The sequence below is a fragment of the Telmatherina bonti genome (assembly GCF_933228915.1).
Source record: "Telmatherina bonti genome assembly, chromosome: 24".
Lineage (NCBI taxonomy): Eukaryota > Metazoa > Chordata > Actinopteri > Atheriniformes > Telmatherinidae > Telmatherina > Telmatherina bonti.
In genome coordinates, this window is record NC_136633.1 from 30,332,732 (window position 1) to 30,352,142 (window position 19,411).

Consider the following 19,411-nt stretch of genomic DNA (forward strand, 5'->3'; position numbering starts at 1 on the left):
GTCATGTGAGTCTTCATCATGAGAGTCTTCGTCATGAGAGTCTTCGTCATGAGAGTCTTCATCATGAGAGTCTTCGTCATGAGAGTCTTCGTCATGTGAGTCTTCGTCATGAGAGTCTTCGTCATGTGAGTCTTCGTCATGAGATTCTTCATCATGAGAGTCTTCGTCATGAGAGTCTTCGTCATGAGAGTCTTCATCATGAGAGTCTTCGTCATGAGAGTCTTCGTCTCGAGAGTCTTCATCATGAGAGTCTTCGTCATGTGAGTCTTCATCATGAGAGTCTTCATCATGAGAGTCTTCGTCATGAGAGTCTTCATCATGAGAGTCTTCGTCATGTGAGTCTTCATCATGAGATTCTTCATCATGAGAGTCTTCGTCATGAGAGTCTTCGTCATGAGAGTCTTCATCATGAGAGTCTTCGTCATGAGAGTCTTCGTCTCGAGAGTCTTCATCATGAGAGTCTTCGTCATGTGAGTCTTCATCATGAGATTCTTCATCATGAGAGTCTTCGTCATGAGAGTCTTCGTCATGAGAGTCTTCATCATGAGAGTCTTCGTCATGAGAGTCTTCGTCTCGAGAGTCTTCATCATGAGAGTCTTCGTCGTGCGAGTCTTCATCATGAGAGTCTTCATCATGAGAGTCTTCGTCATGAGAGTCTTCGTCATGAGAGTCTTCATCATGAGAGTCTTCATCATGAGAGTCTTCGTCATGGGAGTCTTCGTCGCTGGAGTCTTCGTCATGAGAGTCTTCATCATGAGAGTCTTCGTCATGAGAGTCTTCATCATGAGAGTCTTCGTCATGAGAGTCTTCATCATGAGAGTCTTCGTCGTGAGAGTCTTCATGATGAGAGTCTTCGTCATGAGAGTCTTCGTCGTGGGAGTCTTCGTCATGGGAGTCTTCGTCGTGAGAGTCTTCATGATGAGAGTCTTCGTCATGAGAGTCTTCGTCATGAGAGTCTTCGTCATGGGAGTCTTCGTCATGAGAGTCTTCGTCGTGAGAGTCTTCGTCATGAGAGTCTTCATCATGAGAGTCTTCGTCATGAGAGTCTTCGTCATGAGAGTCTTCATCATGAGAGTCTTCGTCGTGGGAGTCTTCGTCATGAGAGTCTTCGTCATGAGAGTCTTCATCATGAGAGTCTTCGTCGTGAGAGTCTTCGTCATGAGAGTCTTCGTCGTGAGAGTCTTCATGATGAGAGTCTTCGTCATGGGAGTCTACGTCATGGGAGTCTTCGTCATGAGAGTCTTCGTCATGGGAGTCTTCGTCATGAGTCTTCATCATGAGAGTCTTCGTCATGAGAGTCTTCATCATGAGAGTCTTCATCATGAGAGTCTTCGTCATGAGAGTCTTCATCATGAGAGTCTTCATGATGAGAGTCTTCGTCATGGGAGTCTTCGTCGCGGGAGTCTTCGTCGCGGGAGTCTTCATCATGAGAGTCTTCATCATGAGAGTCTTCATCATGAGAGTCTTCGTCATGAGAGTCTTCGTCATGAGAGTCTTCATCATGAGTCTTCATCATGAGAGTCTTCATCATGAGAGTCTTCGTCATGAGAGTCTTCGTCATGAGAGTCTTCGTCATGAGTCTTCATCATGAGAGTCTTCGTCATGAGTCTTCGTCATGAGAGTCTTCGTCATGAGAGTCTTCGTCATGAGAGTCTTCGTCATGAGAGTCTTCGTCATGAGAGTCTTCATCATGAGAGTCTTCGTCATGAGAGTCTTCGTCATGAGAGTCTTCGTCATGAGAGTCTTCATCATGAGTCTTCATCATGAGAGTCTTCATCATGAGAGTCTTCATCATGAGAGTCTTCGTCATGAGAGTCTTCATCATGAGTCTTTATCATGAGAGTCTTCATCATGAGAGTCTTCGTCATGAGTCTTTATCATGAGAGTCTTCATCATGAGTCTTCATCATGAGAGTCTTCGTCATGAGAGTCTTCGTCATGAGAGTCTTCATCATGAGTCTTCATCATGAGAGTCTTCGTCATGAGAGTCTTCGTCATGAGAGTCTTCATCATGAGAGTCTTCATCATGAGTCTTCATCATGAGAGTCTTCGTCGTGAGAGTCTTCATCATGAGAGTCTTCGTCATGAGAGTCTTCGTCATGAGAGTCTTCATCATGAGAGTCTTCGTCATGAGAGTCTTCATCATGAGAGTCTTCGTCATGAGAGTCTTCATCATGAGAGTCTTCGTCATGAGAGTCTTCGTCATGTGAGTCTTCATCATGAGAGTCTTCGTCATGTGAGTCTTCATCATGAGAGTCTTCGTCGTGAGAGTCTTCGTCATGAGAGTCTTCGTCTCGAGAGTCTTCATCATGAGAGTCTTCGTCATGAGAGTCTTCATCATGAGAGTCTTCGTCATGAGAGTCTTCGTCTTGAGAGTCTTCATCATGAGAGTCTTCGTCATGAGAGTCTTCGTCATGAGAGTCTTCGTCGTGAGAGTCTTCATCATGAGAGTCTTCATCATGAGAGTCTTCATCATGAGAGTCTTCGTCATGAGAATCTTCGTCATGAGAGTCTTCATCATGAGAATCTTCGTCATGAGAGTCTTCATCATGAGAGTCTTCGTCATGAGAGTCTTCGTCGCGAGAGTCTTCATCATGAGAGTCATCGTCATTTGAGTCTTCATCATGAGAGTCTTCATCATGAGATTCTTCATCATGAGAGTCTTCGTCATGAGAGTCTTCGTCTCGAGAGTCTTCATCATGAGAGTCTTCGTCATGTGAGTCTTCATCATGAGAATCTTCGTCATGAGAGTCTTCATCATGAGAGTCTTCGTCATGAGAGTCTTCATCATGAGAGTCTTCGTCATGAGAGTCTTCGTCATGAGAGTCTTCGTCATGAGAGTCTTCATCATGAGAGTCTTCGTCGTGTGAGTCTTCGTCATGAGAGTCTTCGTCGCGAGAGTCTTCATCATGAGAGTCTTCGTCATGAGAGTCTTCGTCATGAGAGTCTTCATCATGAGAGTCTTCATCATGAGAGTCTTCGTAGCGAGAGTCTTCATCATGAGAGTCTTCGTCGTGTGAGTCTTCCTCATGAGAGTCTTCGTCATGAGAGTCTTCGTCTCGAGAGTCTTCATCATGAGAGTCTTCGTCATGAGAGTCTTCATCATGAGAGTCTTCATCATGAGAGTCTTCATCATGAGAGTCTTCGTAGCGAGAGTCTTCATCATGAGACTCTTCGTCGCGCGAATCTTCGTCATGAGAGTCTTCGTCGTGAGAGTCTTCGTCGTGAGAGTCTTCGTCATGTGAGTCTTCGTCATGAGAGTCTTCGTCGCGAGAGTCTTCATCATGAGAGTCTTCGTCGTGAGAGTCTTCATCATGAGAGTCTTCGTCATGAGAGTCTTCGTCATGAGAGTCTTCGTCGTGAGAGTCTTCGTCGCGAGAGTCTTCATCATGTGAGTCTTCGTCGTGAGAGTCTTCATCATGAGAGTCTTCGTCATGAGAGTCTTCGTCATGAGAGTCTTCGTCGTGAGAGTCTTCGTCGCGAGAGTCTTCATCATGAGAGTCTTCGTCATGAGAGTCTTCGTCATGTGAGTCTTCGTCATGAGAGTCTTCGTCGCGAGAGTCTTCATCATGAGAGTCTTCGTCGCGAGAGTCTTCGTCATGAGAGTCTTCGTCATGAGAGTCTTCGTCATGAGAGTCTTCGTCATGAGAGTCTTCGTCGCGAGAGTCTTCGTCGCGAGAGTCTTCGTCGTGAGAGTCTTCATCATGTGAGTCTTCGTCGCGAGAGTCTTCATCATGAGAGTCTTCATCATGAGAGTCTTCGTCATGAGAGTCTTCATCATGAGAGTCTTCATCATGAGAGTCTTCGTCGCGAGAGTCTTCATCATGAGAGTCTTCGTCGTGAGAGTCTTCGTCATCTGAGTCTTCATCAAGAGAGTCTTCGTCATGTGAGTCTTCATCATGAGAGTCTTCATCATGAGAGTCTTCATCATGAGAGTCTTCATCATGAGAGTCTTCGTCATGAGAGTCTTCGTCATGTGAGTCTTCATCATGAGAGTCTTCGTCATGTGAGTCTTCATCATGAGAGTCTTCGTCGTGAGAGTCTTCATCATGAGAGTCTTCGTCATGTGAGTCTTCATCATGAGATTCTTCATCATGAGAGTCTTCGTCATGAGAGTCTTCGTCATGTGAGTCTTCATCATGAGAGTCTTCGTCATGAGAGTCTTCGTCATGAGAGTCTTCGTCATGTGAGTCTTCATCATGAGAGTCTTCGTCATGTGAGTCTTCATCATGAGAGTCTTCGTCGTGAGAGTCTTCATCATGAGAGTCTTCGTCTCGAGAGTCTTCATCATGAGAGTCTTCGTCATGAGAGTCTTCATCATGAGAGTCTTCGTCATGAGAGTCTTCGTCTTGAGAGTCTTCATCATGAGAGTCTTCGTCATGAGAGTGTTCGTCATGAGAGTCTTCGTCGTGAGAGTCTTCATCATGAGAGTCTTCATCATGAGAGTCTTCATCATGAGAGTCTTCGTCGTGAGAGTCTTCATCATGAGAGTCTTCATCATGAGAGTCTTCGTCATGAGAGTCTTCGTCATGAGAGTCTTCGTCGCGAGTCTTCGTCATGAGAGTCTTCGTCATGAGAGTCTTCATCATGAGAGTCTTCGTCATGAGAGTCTTCATCATGAGTCTTCATCATGAGAGTCTTCATCATGAGAGTCTTCGTCATGAGAGTCTTCGTCGCGCGAATCTTCGTCATGAGAGGCTTCGTCGTGAGAGTCTTCGTCGTGAGAGTCTTCGTCATGTGAGTCTTCGTCATGAGAGTCTTCGTCGCGAGAGTCTTCATCATGAGAGTCTTCATCATGAGAGTCTTCGTCATGAGAGTCTTCGTCGCGAGAGTCTTCATCATGTCAGTCTTCGTCGCGAGAGTCTTCATCATGAGAGTCTTCGTCATGTGAGTCTTCGTCATGAGAATCTTCGTCATGAGAGTCTTCGTCGCGAGAGTCTTCATCGTGAGAGTCTTCGTCATGTGAGTCTTCATCAAGAGAGTCTTCGTCATGTGAGTCTTCGTCATGAGAGTCTTCGTCGCGAGAGTCTTCATCATGAGAGTCTTCGTCATGTGAGTCTTCATCATGAGATTCTTCATCATGAGAGTCTTCGTCATGAGAGTCTTCATCATGAGAGTCTTCGTCATGAGAGTCTTCGTCATGAGAGTCTTCATCATGAGATTCTTCATCATGAGAGTCTTCGTCATGAGAGTCTTCGTCATGAGAGTCTTCATCATGAGTCTTCATCATGAGAGTCTTCATCATGAGAGTCTTCGTCATGAGAGTCTTCGTCATGAGAGTCTTCATCATGAGAGTCTTCGTCATGAGAGTCTTCGTCATGAGAGTCTTAGTCGCGCGAATCTTCGTCATGAGAGTCTTCGTCGCGAGAGTCTTCATCATGAGAGTCTTCATCATGAGAGTCTTCGTCATGAGAGTCTTCGTCATGAGAGTCTTCATCATGAGAGTCTTCGTCGCGAGAGTCTTCATCATGAGAGTCTTCGTCATGTGAGTCTTCATCATGAGATTCTTCATCATGAGAGTCTTCGTCATGAGAGTCTTCGTCATGAGAGTCTTCATCATGAGAGTCTTCATCATGAGAGTCTTCGTCATGAGAGTCTTCGTCTCGAGAGTCTTCATCATGAGAGTCTTCGTCATGTGAGTCTTCATCATGAGAATCTTCGTCGTGAAAGTCTTCATCATGAGAGTCTTCGTCATGAGAGTCTTCGTCATGAGAGTCTTCGTAGCGAGAGTCTTCATCATGAGAGTCTTCATCATGAGAGTCTTCGTAGCGAGAGTCTTCATCATGAGAGTCTTCGTCGTGTGAGTCTTCCTCATGAGAGTCTTCGTCATGAGAGTCTTCGTCTCGAGAGTCTTCATCATGAGAGTCTTCGTCATGAGAGTCTTCATCATGAGAGTCTTCATCATGAGAGTCTTCATCATGAGAGTCTTCGTCATGAGAGTCTTCGTCATGAGAGTCTTCGTAGCGAGAGTCTTCATCATGAGAGTCTTCGTCGCGCGAATCTTCGTCATGAGAGTCTTCGTCGTGAGAGTCTTCGTCGTGAGAGTCTTCGTCATGTGAGTCTTCGTCATGAGAGTCTTCGTCGCGAGAGTCTTCATCATGAGAGTCTTCGTCGCGAGAGTCTTCGTCATGTGAGTCTTCGTCATGAGAGTCTTCGTCGCGAGAGTCTTCATCATGAGAGTCTTCGTCGCGAGAGTCTTCGTCATGAGAGTCTTCGTCATGAGAGTCTTCGTCATGAGAGTCTTCGTCATGAGAGTCTTCGTCGCGAGAGTCTTCGTCGCGAGAGTCTTCGTCGTGAGAGTCTTCATCATGTGAGTCTTCGTCGCGAGAGTCTTCATCATGAGAGTCTTCATCATGAGAGTCTTCGTCATGAGAGTCTTCATCATGAGAGTCTTCATCATGAGAGTCTTCGTCGCGAGAGTCTTCATCATGAGAGTCTTCGTCGTGAGAGTCTTCGTCATCTGAGTCTTCATCAAGAGAGTCTTCGTCATGTGAGTCTTCATCATGAGAGTCTTCATCATGAGAGTCTTCATCATGAGAGTCTTCGTCATGAGAGTCTTCGTCATGTGAGTCTTCATCATGAGAGTCTTCGTCATGTGAGTCTTCATCATGAGAGTCTTCGTCGTGAGAGTCTTCATCATGAGAGTCTTCGTCATGTGAGTCTTCATCATGAGATTCTTCATCATGAGAGTCTTCGTCATGAGAGTCTTCGTCATGTGAGTCTTCATCATGAGAGTCTTCGTCATGAGAGTCTTCGTCATGAGAGTCTTCGTCATGTGAGTCTTCATCATGAGAGTCTTCGTCATGTGAGTCTTCATCATGAGAGTCTTCGTCGTGAGAGTCTTCATCATGAGAGTCTTCGTCTCGAGAGTCTTCATCATGAGAGTCTTCGTCATGAGAGTCTTCATCATGAGAGTCTTCGTCATGAGAGTCTTCGTCTTGAGAGTCTTCATCATGAGAGTCTTCGTCATGAGAGTCTTCGTCATGAGAGTCTTCGTCGTGAGAGTCTTCATCATGAGAGTCTTCATCATGAGAGTCTTCATCATGAGAGTCTTCGTCGTGAGAGTCTTCATCATGAGAGTCTTCATCATGAGAGTCTTCGTCGTAAGAGTCTTCGTCGTGAGAGTCTTCATCGTGAGAGTCTTCATCATGAGAGTCTTCGTCATGAGAGTCTTCGTCATGAGAGTCTTCATCATGAGAGTCTTCGTCGTGAGAGTCGTCATCATGAGAGTCTTCGTCATGAGAGTCTTCGTCGCGCGAGTCTTCATCATGAGAGTCTTCATCATGAGAGTCTTCATCATGAGAGTCTTCGTAATGAGAGTCTTCGTCATGATAGTCTTCATCATGAGAGTCTTCGTCGCGCGAGTCTTCATCATGAGAGTCTTCATCATGAGAGTCTTCATCATGAGTCTTCATCATGAGAGTCTTCGTCATGAGAGTCTTCATCATGAGAGTCTTCGTCATGAGAGTCTTCGTCATGAGAGTCTTCGTCGCGAGTCTTCGTCATGAGAGTCTTCGTCATGAGAGTCTTCATCATGAGAGTCTTCGTCATGAGAGTCTTCATCATGAGTCTTCATCATGAGAGTCTTCATCATGAGAGTCTTCGTCATGAGAGTCTTCGTCGCGCGAATCTTCGTCATGAGAGGCTTCGTCGTGAGAGTCTTCATCATGAGAGTCTTCGTCATGAGAGTCTTCGTCGCGAGAGTCTTCATCATGAGAGTCTTCATCATGAGAGTCTTCGTCATGAGAGTCTTCGTCGCGAGAGTCTTCATCATGTCAGTCTTCGTCGCGAGAGTCTTCATCATGAGAGTCTTCGTCATGTGAGTCTTCGTCATGAGAATCTTCGTCATGAGAGTCTTCGTCGCGAGAGTCTTCATCATGAGAGTCTTCGTCATGTGAGTCTTCATCAAGAGAGTCTTCGTCATGTGAGTCTTCGTCATGAGAGTCTTCGTCGCGAGAGTCTTCATCATGAGAGTCTTCGTCATGTGAGTCTTCATCATGAGATTCTTCATCATGAGAGTCTTCGTCATGAGAGTCTTCATCATGAGAGTCTTCGTCATGAGAGTCTTCGTCATGAGAGTCTTCATCATGAGATTCTTCATCATGAGTCTTCGTCATGAGAGTCTTCATCATGAGTCTTCATCATGAGAGTCTTCATCATGAGAGTCTTCGTCATGAGAGTCTTCGTCATGAGAGTCTTCATCATGAGAGTCTTCGTCATGAGAGTCTTCGTCATGAGAGTCTTAGTCGCGCGAATCTTCGTCATGAGAGTCTTCGTCGCGAGAGTCTTCGTCGCGAGAGTCTTCATCATGAGAGTCTTCATCATGAGAGTCTTCGTCATGAGAGTCTTCATCATGAGAGTCTTCGTCGCGAGAGTCTTCATCATGAGAGTCTTCGTCATGTGAGTCTTCATCATGAGATTCTTCATCATGAGAGTCTTCGTCATGAGAGTCTTCGTCATGAGAGTCTTCATCATGAGAGTCTTCATCATGAGAGTCTTCGTCATGAGAGTCTTCGTCTCGAGAGTCTTCATCATGAGAGTCTTCGTCATGTGAGTCTTCATCATGAGAATCTTCGTCGTGAGAGTCTTCATCATGAGAGTCTTCGTCGTGAAAGTCTTCATCATGAGAGTCTTCGTCATGAGTCTTCATCATGAGTCTTCGTCGCGAGAGTCTTCATCATGAGAGTCTTCGTCATGAGTCTTCATCATGAGTCTTCGTCGCGAGAGTCCTCATCATGAGAATCTTCGTCGTGAGATTCTTCATCATGAGAGTCTTCGTCGTGAAAGTCTTCATCATGAGAGTCTTCATCATGAGAGTCTTCGTCATGAGTCTTCGTCATGAGTCTTCGTCGCGAGAGTCTTCGTCGCGAGAGTCTTCATCATGAGAGTCTTCGTCATGAGAGTCTTCGTCGCGAGAGTCTTCGTCGTGAGAGTCTTCATCATGTGAGTCTTCGTCGCGAGAGTCTTCATCATGAGAGTCTTCATCATGTGAGTCTTCGTCGCGAGAGTCTTCATCATGAGAGTCTTCATCATGAGAGTCTTCGTCGCGAGAGTCTTCATCATGAGAGTCTTCGTCGTGAGAGTCTTCGTCATGAGAGTCTTCATCATGTGAGTCTTCGTCGCGAGAGTCTTCATCATGAGAGTCTTCATCATGAGAGTCTTCGTCGCGAGAGTCTTCATCATGAGAGTCTTCGTCGTGAGAGTCTTCGTCATGTGAGTCTTCATCATGAGAGTCTTCGTCATGTGAGTCTTCATCATGAGAGTCTTCGTCGCGAGAGTCTTCATCATGAGAGTCATCGTCATTTGAGTCTTCATCATGAGAGTCTTCATCATGAGATTCTTCATCATGAGAGTCTTCGTCATGAGAGTCTTCGTCTCGAGAGTCTTCATCATGAGAGTCTTCGTCATGTGAGTCTTCATCATGAGAATCTTCGTCGTGAGAGTCTTCATCATGAGAGTCTTCGTCGTGAAAGTCTTCATCATGAGAGTCTTCATCATGAGAGTCTTCGTCATGTGAGTCTTCATCATGAGAGTCTTCGTCATGAGAGTCTTCGTCATGAGAGTCTTCGTCGCGAGAGTCTTCGTCGCGAGAGTCTTCGTCATGACAGTCTTCGTCATGAGAGTCTTCGTCATGAGAATCTTCGTCATGAGAGTCTTCATCATGAGAATCTTCGTCATGAGAGTCTTCATCATGAGAGTCTTCGTCATGAGAGTCTTCGTCGCGAGAGTCTTCATCATGAGAGTCATCGTCATTTGAGTCTTCATCATGAGAGTCTTCATCATGAGATTCTTCATCATGAGAGTCTTCGTCATGAGAGTCGTCATCATGAGAGTCTTCGTCATGAGAGTCGTCATCATGAGAGTCTTCGTCATGTGAGTCTTCATCATGAGAATCTTCGTCATGAGAGTCTTCATCATGAGAGTCTTCGTCATGAGAGTCTTCATCATGAGAGTCTTCGTCATGAGAGTCTTCGTCATGAGAGTCTTCGTCATGAGAGTCTTCATCATGAGAGTCTTCGTCGTGTGAGTCTTCGTCATGAGAGTCTTCGTCGCGAGAGTCTTCATCATGAGAGTCTTCATCATGAGAGTCTTCGTCATGAGAGTCTTCATCATGAGAGTCTTCATCATGAGAGTCTTCGTAGCGAGAGTCTTCATCATGAGAGTCTTCGTCGTGTGAGTCTTCATCATGAGAGTCTTCGTCGTGAGAGTCTTCGTCATGAGAGTCTTCATCATGAGAGTCTTCGTCATGAGAGTCTTCATCATGAGAGTCTTCGTCATGAGAGTCTTCGTCATGAGAGTCTTCGTCATGAGAGTCTTCATCATGAGTCTTCATCATGAGAGTCTTCATCATGAGAGTCTTCGTCATGAGAGTCTTCATCATGAGAGTCTTCGTCATGAGAGTCTTCATCATGAGATTCTTCATCATGAGAGTCTTCGTCATGAGAGTCTTCATCATGAGAGTCTTCATCAGGAGAGTCTTCGTCGCGAGAGTCTTCATCAGGAGAGTCTTCATCAGGAGAGTCTTCGTCGCGAGAGTCTTCGTCATGAGAGTCTTCGTCGCGAGAGTCTTCGTCGCGAGAGTCTTCGTCGCGAGAGTCTTCGTCGCGAGAGTCTTCATCATGAGAGTCTTCGTCATGAGAGTCTTCATCATGAGAGTCTTCATCATGAGAGTCTTCGTCATGAGAGTCTTCGTCGCGAGAGTCTTCGTCGCGAGAGTCTTCGTCGCGAGAGTCTTCATCATGTGAGTCTTCGTCGCGAGAGTCTTCATCATGAGAGTCTTCATCATGAGAGTCTTCGTCATGAGAGTCTTCATCATGAGAGTCTTCATCATGAGAGTCTTCATCAGGAGAGTCTTCGTCGCGAGAGTCTTCATCAGGAGAGTCTTCATCAGGAGAGTCTTCGTCGCGAGAGTCTTCGTCATGAGAGTCTTCGTCATGAGAGTCTTCGTCGCGAGAGTCTTCGTCATGAGAGTCTTCGTCATGAGAGTCTTCGTCGTGAGAGTCTTCGTCATGTGAGTCTTCATCATGAGAGTCTTCGTCATGTGAGTCTTCATCATGAGAGTCTTCGTCGCGAGAGTCTTCATCATGAGAGTCTTCGTCATGTGAGTCTTCATCATGAGATTCTTCATCATGAGAGTCTTCGTCATGAGAGTCTTCGTCATGAGAGTCTTCGTCATGAGAGTCTTCATCATGAGAGTCTTCATCATGAGAGTCTTCGTCATGAGAGTCTTCGTCTCGAGAGTCTTCGTCATGAGAGTCTTCGTCATGTGAGTCTTCATCATGAGAGTCTTCGTCATGTGAGTCTTCATCATGAGAATCTTCGTCATGTGAGTCTTCATCATGAGAATCTTCGTCGTGAGAGTCTTCATCATGAGAGTCTTCGTCGTGAAAGTCTTCATCATGAGAGTCTTCGTCATGAGTCTTCATCATGAGTCTTCGTCGCGAGAGTCTTCATCATGAGAGTCTTCGTCGTGAGAGTCTTCGTCATGTGAGTCTTCATCATGAGAGTCTTCGTCATGTGAGTCTTCATCATGAGAGTCTTCGTCGCGAGAGTCTTCATCATGAGAGTCATCGTCATTTGAGTCTTCATCATGAGAGTCTTCATCATGAGATTCTTCATCATGAGAGTCTTCGTCATGAGAGTCTTCGTCTCGAGAGTCTTCATCATGAGAGTCTTCGTCATGTGAGTCTTCATCATGAGAGTCTTCGTCGTGAAAGTCTTCATCATGAGAGTCTTCATCATGAGAGTCTTCGTCATGTGAGTCTTCATCATGAGAGTCTTCGTCATGAGAGTCTTCGTCATGAGAGTCTTCGTCGCGAGAGTCTTCGTCGCGAGAGTCTTCGTCATGACAGTCTTCGTCATGAGAGTCTTCGTCATGAGAATCTTCGTCATGAGAGTCTTCATCATGAGAATCTTCGTCATGAGAGTCTTCATCATGAGAGTCTTCGTCATGAGAGTCTTCGTCGCGAGAGTCTTCATCATGAGAGTCATCGTCATTTGAGTCTTCATCATGAGAGTCTTCATCATGAGATTCTTCATCATGAGAGTCTTCGTCATGAGAGTCGTCATCATGAGAGTCTTCGTCATGAGAGTCGTCATCATGAGAGTCTTCGTCATGTGAGTCTTCATCATGAGAATCTTCGTCATGAGAGTCTTCATCATGAGAGTCTTCGTCATGAGAGTCTTCATCATGAGAGTCTTCGTCATGAGAGTCTTCGTCATGAGAGTCTTCGTCATGAGAGTCTTCATCATGAGAGTCTTCGTCGTGTGAGTCTTCGTCATGAGAGTCTTCGTCGCGAGAGTCTTCATCATGAGAGTCTTCGTCATGAGAGTCTTCGTCATGAGAGTCTTCATCATGAGAGTCTTCATCATGAGAGTCTTCGTAGCGAGAGTCTTCATCATGAGAGTCTTCGTCGTGTGAGTCTTCATCATGAGAGTCTTCGTCGTGAGAGTCTTCGTCATGAGAGTCTTCATCATGAGAGTCTTCGTCATGAGAGTCTTCATCATGAGAGTCTTCGTCATGAGAGTCTTCGTCATGAGAGTCTTCGTCATGAGAGTCTTCATCATGAGTCTTCATCATGAGAGTCTTCATCATGAGAGTCTTCGTCATGAGAGTCTTCATCATGAGAGTCTTCGTCATGAGAGTCTTCATCATGAGATTCTTCATCATGAGAGTCTTCGTCATGAGAGTCTTCATCATGAGAGTCTTCATCAGGAGAGTCTTCGTCGCGAGAGTCTTCATCAGGAGAGTCTTCATCAGGAGAGTCTTCGTCGCGAGAGTCTTCATCAGGAGAGTCTTCATCAGGAGAGTCTTCGTCGCGAGAGTCTTCGTCGCGAGAGTCTTCGTCGCGAGAGTCTTCGTCGCGAGAGTCTTCATCATGAGAGTCTTCGTCATGAGAGTCTTCATCATGAGAGTCTTCATCATGAGAGTCTTCGTCATGAGAGTCTTCGTCGCGAGAGTCTTCGTCGCGAGAGTCTTCGTCGCGAGAGTCTTCATCATGTGAGTCTTCGTCGCGAGAGTCTTCATCATGAGAGTCTTCATCATGAGAGTCTTCGTCATGAGAGTCTTCATCATGAGAGTCTTCATCATGAGAGTCTTCATCAGGAGAGTCTTCGTCGCGAGAGTCTTCATCAGGAGAGTCTTCATCAGGAGAGTCTTCGTCGCGAGAGTCTTCGTCATGAGAGTCTTCGTCATGAGAGTCTTCGTCGCGAGAGTCTTCGTCATGAGAGTCTTCGTCATGAGAGTCTTCGTCGTGAGAGTCTTCGTCATGTGAGTCTTCATCATGAGAGTCTTCGTCATGTGAGTCTTCATCATGAGAGTCTTCGTCGCGAGAGTCTTCATCATGAGAGTCTTCGTCATGTGAGTCTTCATCATGAGATTCTTCATCATGAGAGTCTTCGTCATGAGAGTCTTCGTCATGAGAGTCTTCATCATGAGAGTCTTCGTCGCGAGAGTCTTCATCATGAGAGTCTTCATCATGAGAGTCTTCGTCATGAGAGTCTTCGTCATGAGAGTCTTCGTCGCGAGAGTCTTCATCATGAGAGTCTTCATCATGAGAGTCTTCGTCGTGAGAGTCTTCGTCATGTGAGTCTTCGTCATGAGAGTCTTCATCATGAGAGTCTTCGTCATGTGAGTCTTCATCATGAGAGTCTTCGTCGCGAGAGTCTTCATCATGAGAGTCTTCGTCATGTGAGTCTTCATCATGAGATTCTTCATCATGAGAGTCTTCGTCATGAGAGTCTTCGTCATGAGAGTCTTCGTCATGAGAGTCTTCATCATGAGAGTCTTCATCATGAGAGTCTTCGTCATGAGAGTCTTCGTCTCGAGAGTCTTCGTCATGAGAGTCTTCGTCATGTGAGTCTTCATCATGAGAGTCTTCGTCATGTGAGTCTTCATCATGAGAATCTTCGTCATGTGAGTCTTCATCATGAGAATCTTCGTCGTGAGAGTCTTCATCATGAGAGTCTTCGTCGTGAAAGTCTTCATCATGAGAGTCTTCGTCATGAGTCTTCATCATGAGTCTTCGTCGCGAGAGTCTTCATCATGAGAGTCTTCGTCATGAGAGTCTTCGTCATGAGAGTCTTCGTCATGAGTCTTCATCATGAGTCTTCGTCGCGAGAGTCTTCATCATGAGAGTCTTCGTCGCGAGAGTCTTCATCATGAGAGTCTTCGTCATGAGAGTCTTCGTCATGAGAGTCTTCGTCATGAGAGTCTTCATCATGAGTCGTCGTCATGAGAGTCTTCGTCATGAGAGTCTTCATCATGAGAGTCTTCATCATGAGAGTCTTAGTCGTGTGAGTCTTCGTCATGAGAGTCTTCGTCATGAGAGTCTTCATCATGAGAGTCATCGTCATTTGAGTCTTCATCATGAGAGTCTTCATCATGAGATTCTTCATCATGAGAGTCTTCGTCATGAGAGTCTTCGTCATGAGAGTCTTCGTCTCGAGAGTCTTCATCATGAGAGTCTTCGTCATGTGAGTCTTCATCATGAGAATCTTCGTCGTGAGAGTCTTCATCATGAGAGTCTTCGTCGTGAAAGTCTTCATCATGAGAGTCTTCATCATGAGAGTCTTCGTCATGTGAGTCTTCATCATGAGAGTCTTCGTCATGAGAGTCTTCGTCATGAGAGTCTTCGTCATGACAGTCTTCGTCATGAGAGTCTTCGTCATGAGAATCTTCGTCATGAGAGTCTTCATCATGAGAATCTTCGTCATGAGAGTCTTCATCATGAGAGTCTTCGTCATGAGAGTCTTCGTCGCGAGAGTCTTCATCATGAGAGTCATCGTCATTTGAGTCTTCATCATGAGAGTCTTCATCATGAGATTCTTCATCATGAGAGTCTTCGTCATGAGAGTCTTCGTCTCGAGAGTCTTCATCATGAGAGTCTTCGTCATGTGAGTCTTCATCATGAGAATCTTCGTCATGAGAGTCTTCATCATGAGAGTCTTCGTCATGAGAGTCTTCATCATGAGAGTCTTCGTCATGAGAGTCTTCGTCATGAGAGTCTTCGTCATGAGAGTCTTCATCATGAGAGTCTTCGTCATGAGAGTCTTCATCATGAGAGTCTTCATCAGGAGAGTCTTCGTCGCGAGAGTCTTCATCAGGAGAGTCTTCATCAGGAGAGTCTTCGTCGCGAGAGTCTTCGTCGCGAGAGTCTTCGTCGCGAGAGTCTTCGTCGCGAGAGTCTTCATCATGAGAGTCTTCGTCATGAGAGTCTTCATCATGAGAGTCTTCATCATGAGAGTCTTCGTCATGAGAGTCTTCGTCGCGAGAGTCTTCGTCGCGAGAGTCTTCGTCGCGAGAGTCTTCGTCGCGAGAGTCTTCATCATGTGAGTCTTCGTCGCGAGAGTCTTCATCATGAGAGTCTTCATCATGAGAGTCTTCGTCATGAGAGTCTTCATCATGAGAGTCTTCATCATGAGAGTCTTCATCAGGAGAGTCTTCGTCGCGAGAGTCTTCATCAGGAGAGTCTTCATCAGGAGAGTCTTCGTCGCGAGAGTCTTCGTCATGAGAGTCTTCGTCATGAGAGTCTTCGTCGCGAGAGTCTTCGTCATGAGAGTCTTCGTCATGAGAGTCTTCATCATGAGAGTCTTCATCATGAGAGTCTTCGTCGTGAGAGTCTTCGTCATGTGAGTCTTCATCATGAGAGTCTTCGTCATGTGAGTCTTCATCATGAGAGTCTTCGTCGCGAGAGTCTTCATCATGAGAGTCTTCGTCATGTGAGTCTTCATCATGAGAGTCTTCGTCGCGAGAGTCTTCATCATGAGAGTCTTCATCATGAGAGTCTTCATCATGAGAGTCTTCGTCATGAGAGTCTTCATCATGAGAGTCTTCGTCATGAGAGTCTTCGTCTCGAGAGTCTTCGTCATGAGAGTCTTCGTCATGTGAGTCTTCATCATGAGAGTCTTCGTCATGTGAGTCTTCATCATGAGAATCTTCGTCGTGAGAGTCTTCATCATGAGAGTCTTCGTCGTGAAAGTCTTCATCATGAGAGTCTTCGTCATGAGTCTTCATCATGAGTCTTCGTCGCGAGAGTCTTCGTCATGAGAGTCTTCGTCATGAGAGTCTTCGTCATGTGAGTCTTCATCATGAGAGTCTTCGTCATGTGAGTCTTCATCATGAGAATCTTCGTCGTGAGAGTCTTCATCATGAGAGTCTTCGTCGTGAAAGTCTTCATCATGAGAGTCTTCGTCATGAGTCTTCATCATGAGTCTTCATCATGAGAGTCTTCGTCATGAGAGTCTTCGTCATGAGAGTCTTCGTCATGAGTCTTCATCATGAGTCTTCGTCGCGAGAGTCTTCATCATGAGAGTCTTCGTCGCGAGAGTCTTCATCATGAGAGTCTTCGTCATGAGAGTCTTCGTCATGAGAGTCTTCGTCATGAGAGTCTTCATCATGAGTCGTCGTCATGAGAGTCTTCGTCATGAGAGTCTTCATCATGAGAGTCTTCATCATGAGAGTCTTAGTCGTGTGAGTCTTCGTCATGAGAGTCTTCGTCATGAGAGTCTTCATCATGAGAGTCTTCATCATGAGAGTCTTAGTCGTGTGAGTCTTCGTCATGAGAGTCTTCGTCATGAGAGTCTTCGTCATGAGAGTCTTCATCATGAGTCTTCATCATGACAGTCTTCGTCATGAGAGTCTTCGTCGCGAGAGTCTTCATCATGAGAGTCTTCATCATGAGAGTCTTCGTCATGAGAGTCTTCGTCATGAGAGTCTTCGTCATGAGAGTCTTCGTCATGAGAGTCTTCGTCATGAGAGTCGTCGTCGCGAGAGTCTTCGTCATGAGAGTCTTCATCATGAGAGTCTTCGTCATGAGAGTCTTCATCATGAGAGTCTTCGTCATGAGAGTCTTCGTCATGAGAGTCGTCGTCGCGAGAGTCTTCGTCAGGAGAGTCTTCGTCGCGCGAGGCTTCGTCATGAGAGTCTTCATCATGAGAGTCTTCGTCATGAGAGTCTTCATCATGAGAGTCTTCATCATGAGAGTCTTCGTCATGAGAGTCTTCGTCATGAGAGTCTTCATCATGAGAGTCTTCGTCATGAGAGTCTTCATCATGAGAGTCTTCATCATGAGAGTCTTCGTCATGAGAGTCTTCGTCATGAGAGTCTTCATCATGAGAGTCTTCATCATGAGAGTCTTCGTCGCGAGAGTTGTCATCATGAGAGTCTTCGTCATGAGAGTCTTCGTCGTGAGAGTCTTCGTCGTGAGAGTCTTCGTCGTGAGAGTCTTCATCATGAGAGTCTTCATCATGAGTCTTCATCATGAGTCTTCATCATGAGAGTCTTCGTCGTGAGAGTCTTCGTCGTGAGAGTCTTCGTCATGTGAGTCTTCGTCATGAGAGTCTTCGTCGCGAGAGTCTTCATCAGGAGAGTCTTCATCAGGAGAGTCTTCGTCGCGAGAGTCTTCGTCATGAGAGTCTTCGTCATGAGAGTCTTCGTCGCGAGAGTCTTCGTCGCGAGAGTCTTCATCATGAGAGTCTTCATCATGAGAGTCTTCATCATGAGAGTCTTCGTCGCGAGAGTCTTCGTCATGAGAGTCTTCGTCGCGCGAGGCTTCGTCATGAGAGTCTTCATCATGAGAGTCTTCGTCATGAGAGTCTTCATCATGAGAGTCTTCATCATGAGAGTCTTCGTCGTGAGAGTCTTCGTCATGTGAGTCTTCATCATGAGTCTTCGTCATGTGAGTCTTCATCATGAGAGTCTTCGTCGCGAGAGTCTTCATCATGAGATTCTTCATCATGAGAGTCTTCGTCATGAGAGTCTTCGTCATGAGAGTCTTCATCATGAGAGTCTTCCTCATGAGAGTCTTCGTCATGAGAGTCTTCGTCTCGAGAGTCTTCATCATGAGAGTCTTCGTCATGAGAGTCTTCGTCATGAGAGTCTTCGTCTCGAGAGTCTTCATCATGAGAATCTTCGTCGTGAGAGTCTTCATCATGAGAGTCTTCGTCATGAGTCTTCATCATGAGTCTTCGTCGCGAGAGTCTTCATCATGAGAGTCTTCGTCATGAGACTCTTCGTCATGAGAGTCTTCCTCATGAGAGTCTTCCTCATGAGAGTCTTCGTCATGAGAGTCTTCGTCTCGAGAGTCTTCATCATGAGAATCTTCGTCGTGAGAGTCTTCATCATGAGAGTCTTCGTCGTGAAAGTCTTCATCATGAGAGTCTTCGTCATGAGTCTTCATCATGAGTCTTCGTCGCGAGAGTCTTCATCATGAGAGTCTTCGTCATGAGAGTCTTCGTCATGAGTCTTCATCATGAGTCTTCGTCGCGAGAGTCTTCATCATGAGAGTCTTCGTCGCGAGAGTCTTCATCATGAGAGTCTTCGTCATGAGAGTCTTCATCATGAGAGTCTTAGTCGTATGAGTCTTCGTCATGAGAGTCCTCGTCATGAGAGTCTTCGTCATGAGAGTCTTCATCATGAGAGTCTTAGTCGTATGAGTCTTCGTCATGAGAGTCTTCGTCATGAGAGTCTTCATCATGAGAGTCTTCATCATGAGAGTCTTCATCATGAGAGTCTTCATCATGAGTCTTCATCATGAGAGTCTTCGTCATGAGAGTCTTCGTCGCGAGAGTCTTCATCATGAGAGTCTTCGTCGCGAGAGTCTTCGTCATGAGAGTCTTCGTCGTGAGAGTCTTCGTCGTGAGAGTCTTCATCATGAGATTCTTCATCATGAGAGTCTTCGTCATGAGAGTCTTCATCATGAGAGTCTTCATCAGGAGAGTCTTCGTCGCGAGAGTCTTCATCAGGAGAGTCTTCATCAGGAGAGTCTTCGTCGCGAGAGTCTTCGTCATGAGAGTCTTCGTCATGAGAGTCTTCGTCGCGAGAGTCTTCGTCGCGAGAGTCTTCGTCGCGAGAGTCTTCGTCGCGAGAGTCTTCATCATGAGAGTCTTCGTCATGAGAGTCTTCATCATGAGAGTCTTCATCATGAGAGTCTTCGTCATGAGAGTCTTCGTCGCGAGAGTCTTCGTCGCGAGAGTCTTCATCATGTGAGTCTTCGTCGCGAGAGTCTTCATCATGAGAGTCTTCATCATGAGAGTCTTCGTCATGAGAGTCTTCATCATGAGAGTCTTCATCATGAGAGTCTTCATCATGAGAGTCTTCATCAGGAGAGTCTTCGTCGCGAGAGTCTTCATCAGGAGAGTCTTCATCAGGAGAGTCTTCGTCGCGAGAGTCTTCGTCATGAGAGTCTTCGTCATGAGAGTCTTCGTCGCGAGAGTCTTCGTCATGAGAGTCTTCGTCATGAGAGTCTTCATCATGAGAGTCTTCATCATGAGAGTCTTCGTCGTGAGAGTCTTCGTCATGTGAGTCTTCATCATGAGAGTCTTCGTCATGTGAGTCTTCATCATGAGAGTCTTCGTCGCGAGAGTCTTCATCATGAGAGTCTTCGTCATGTGAGTCTTCATCATGAGATTCT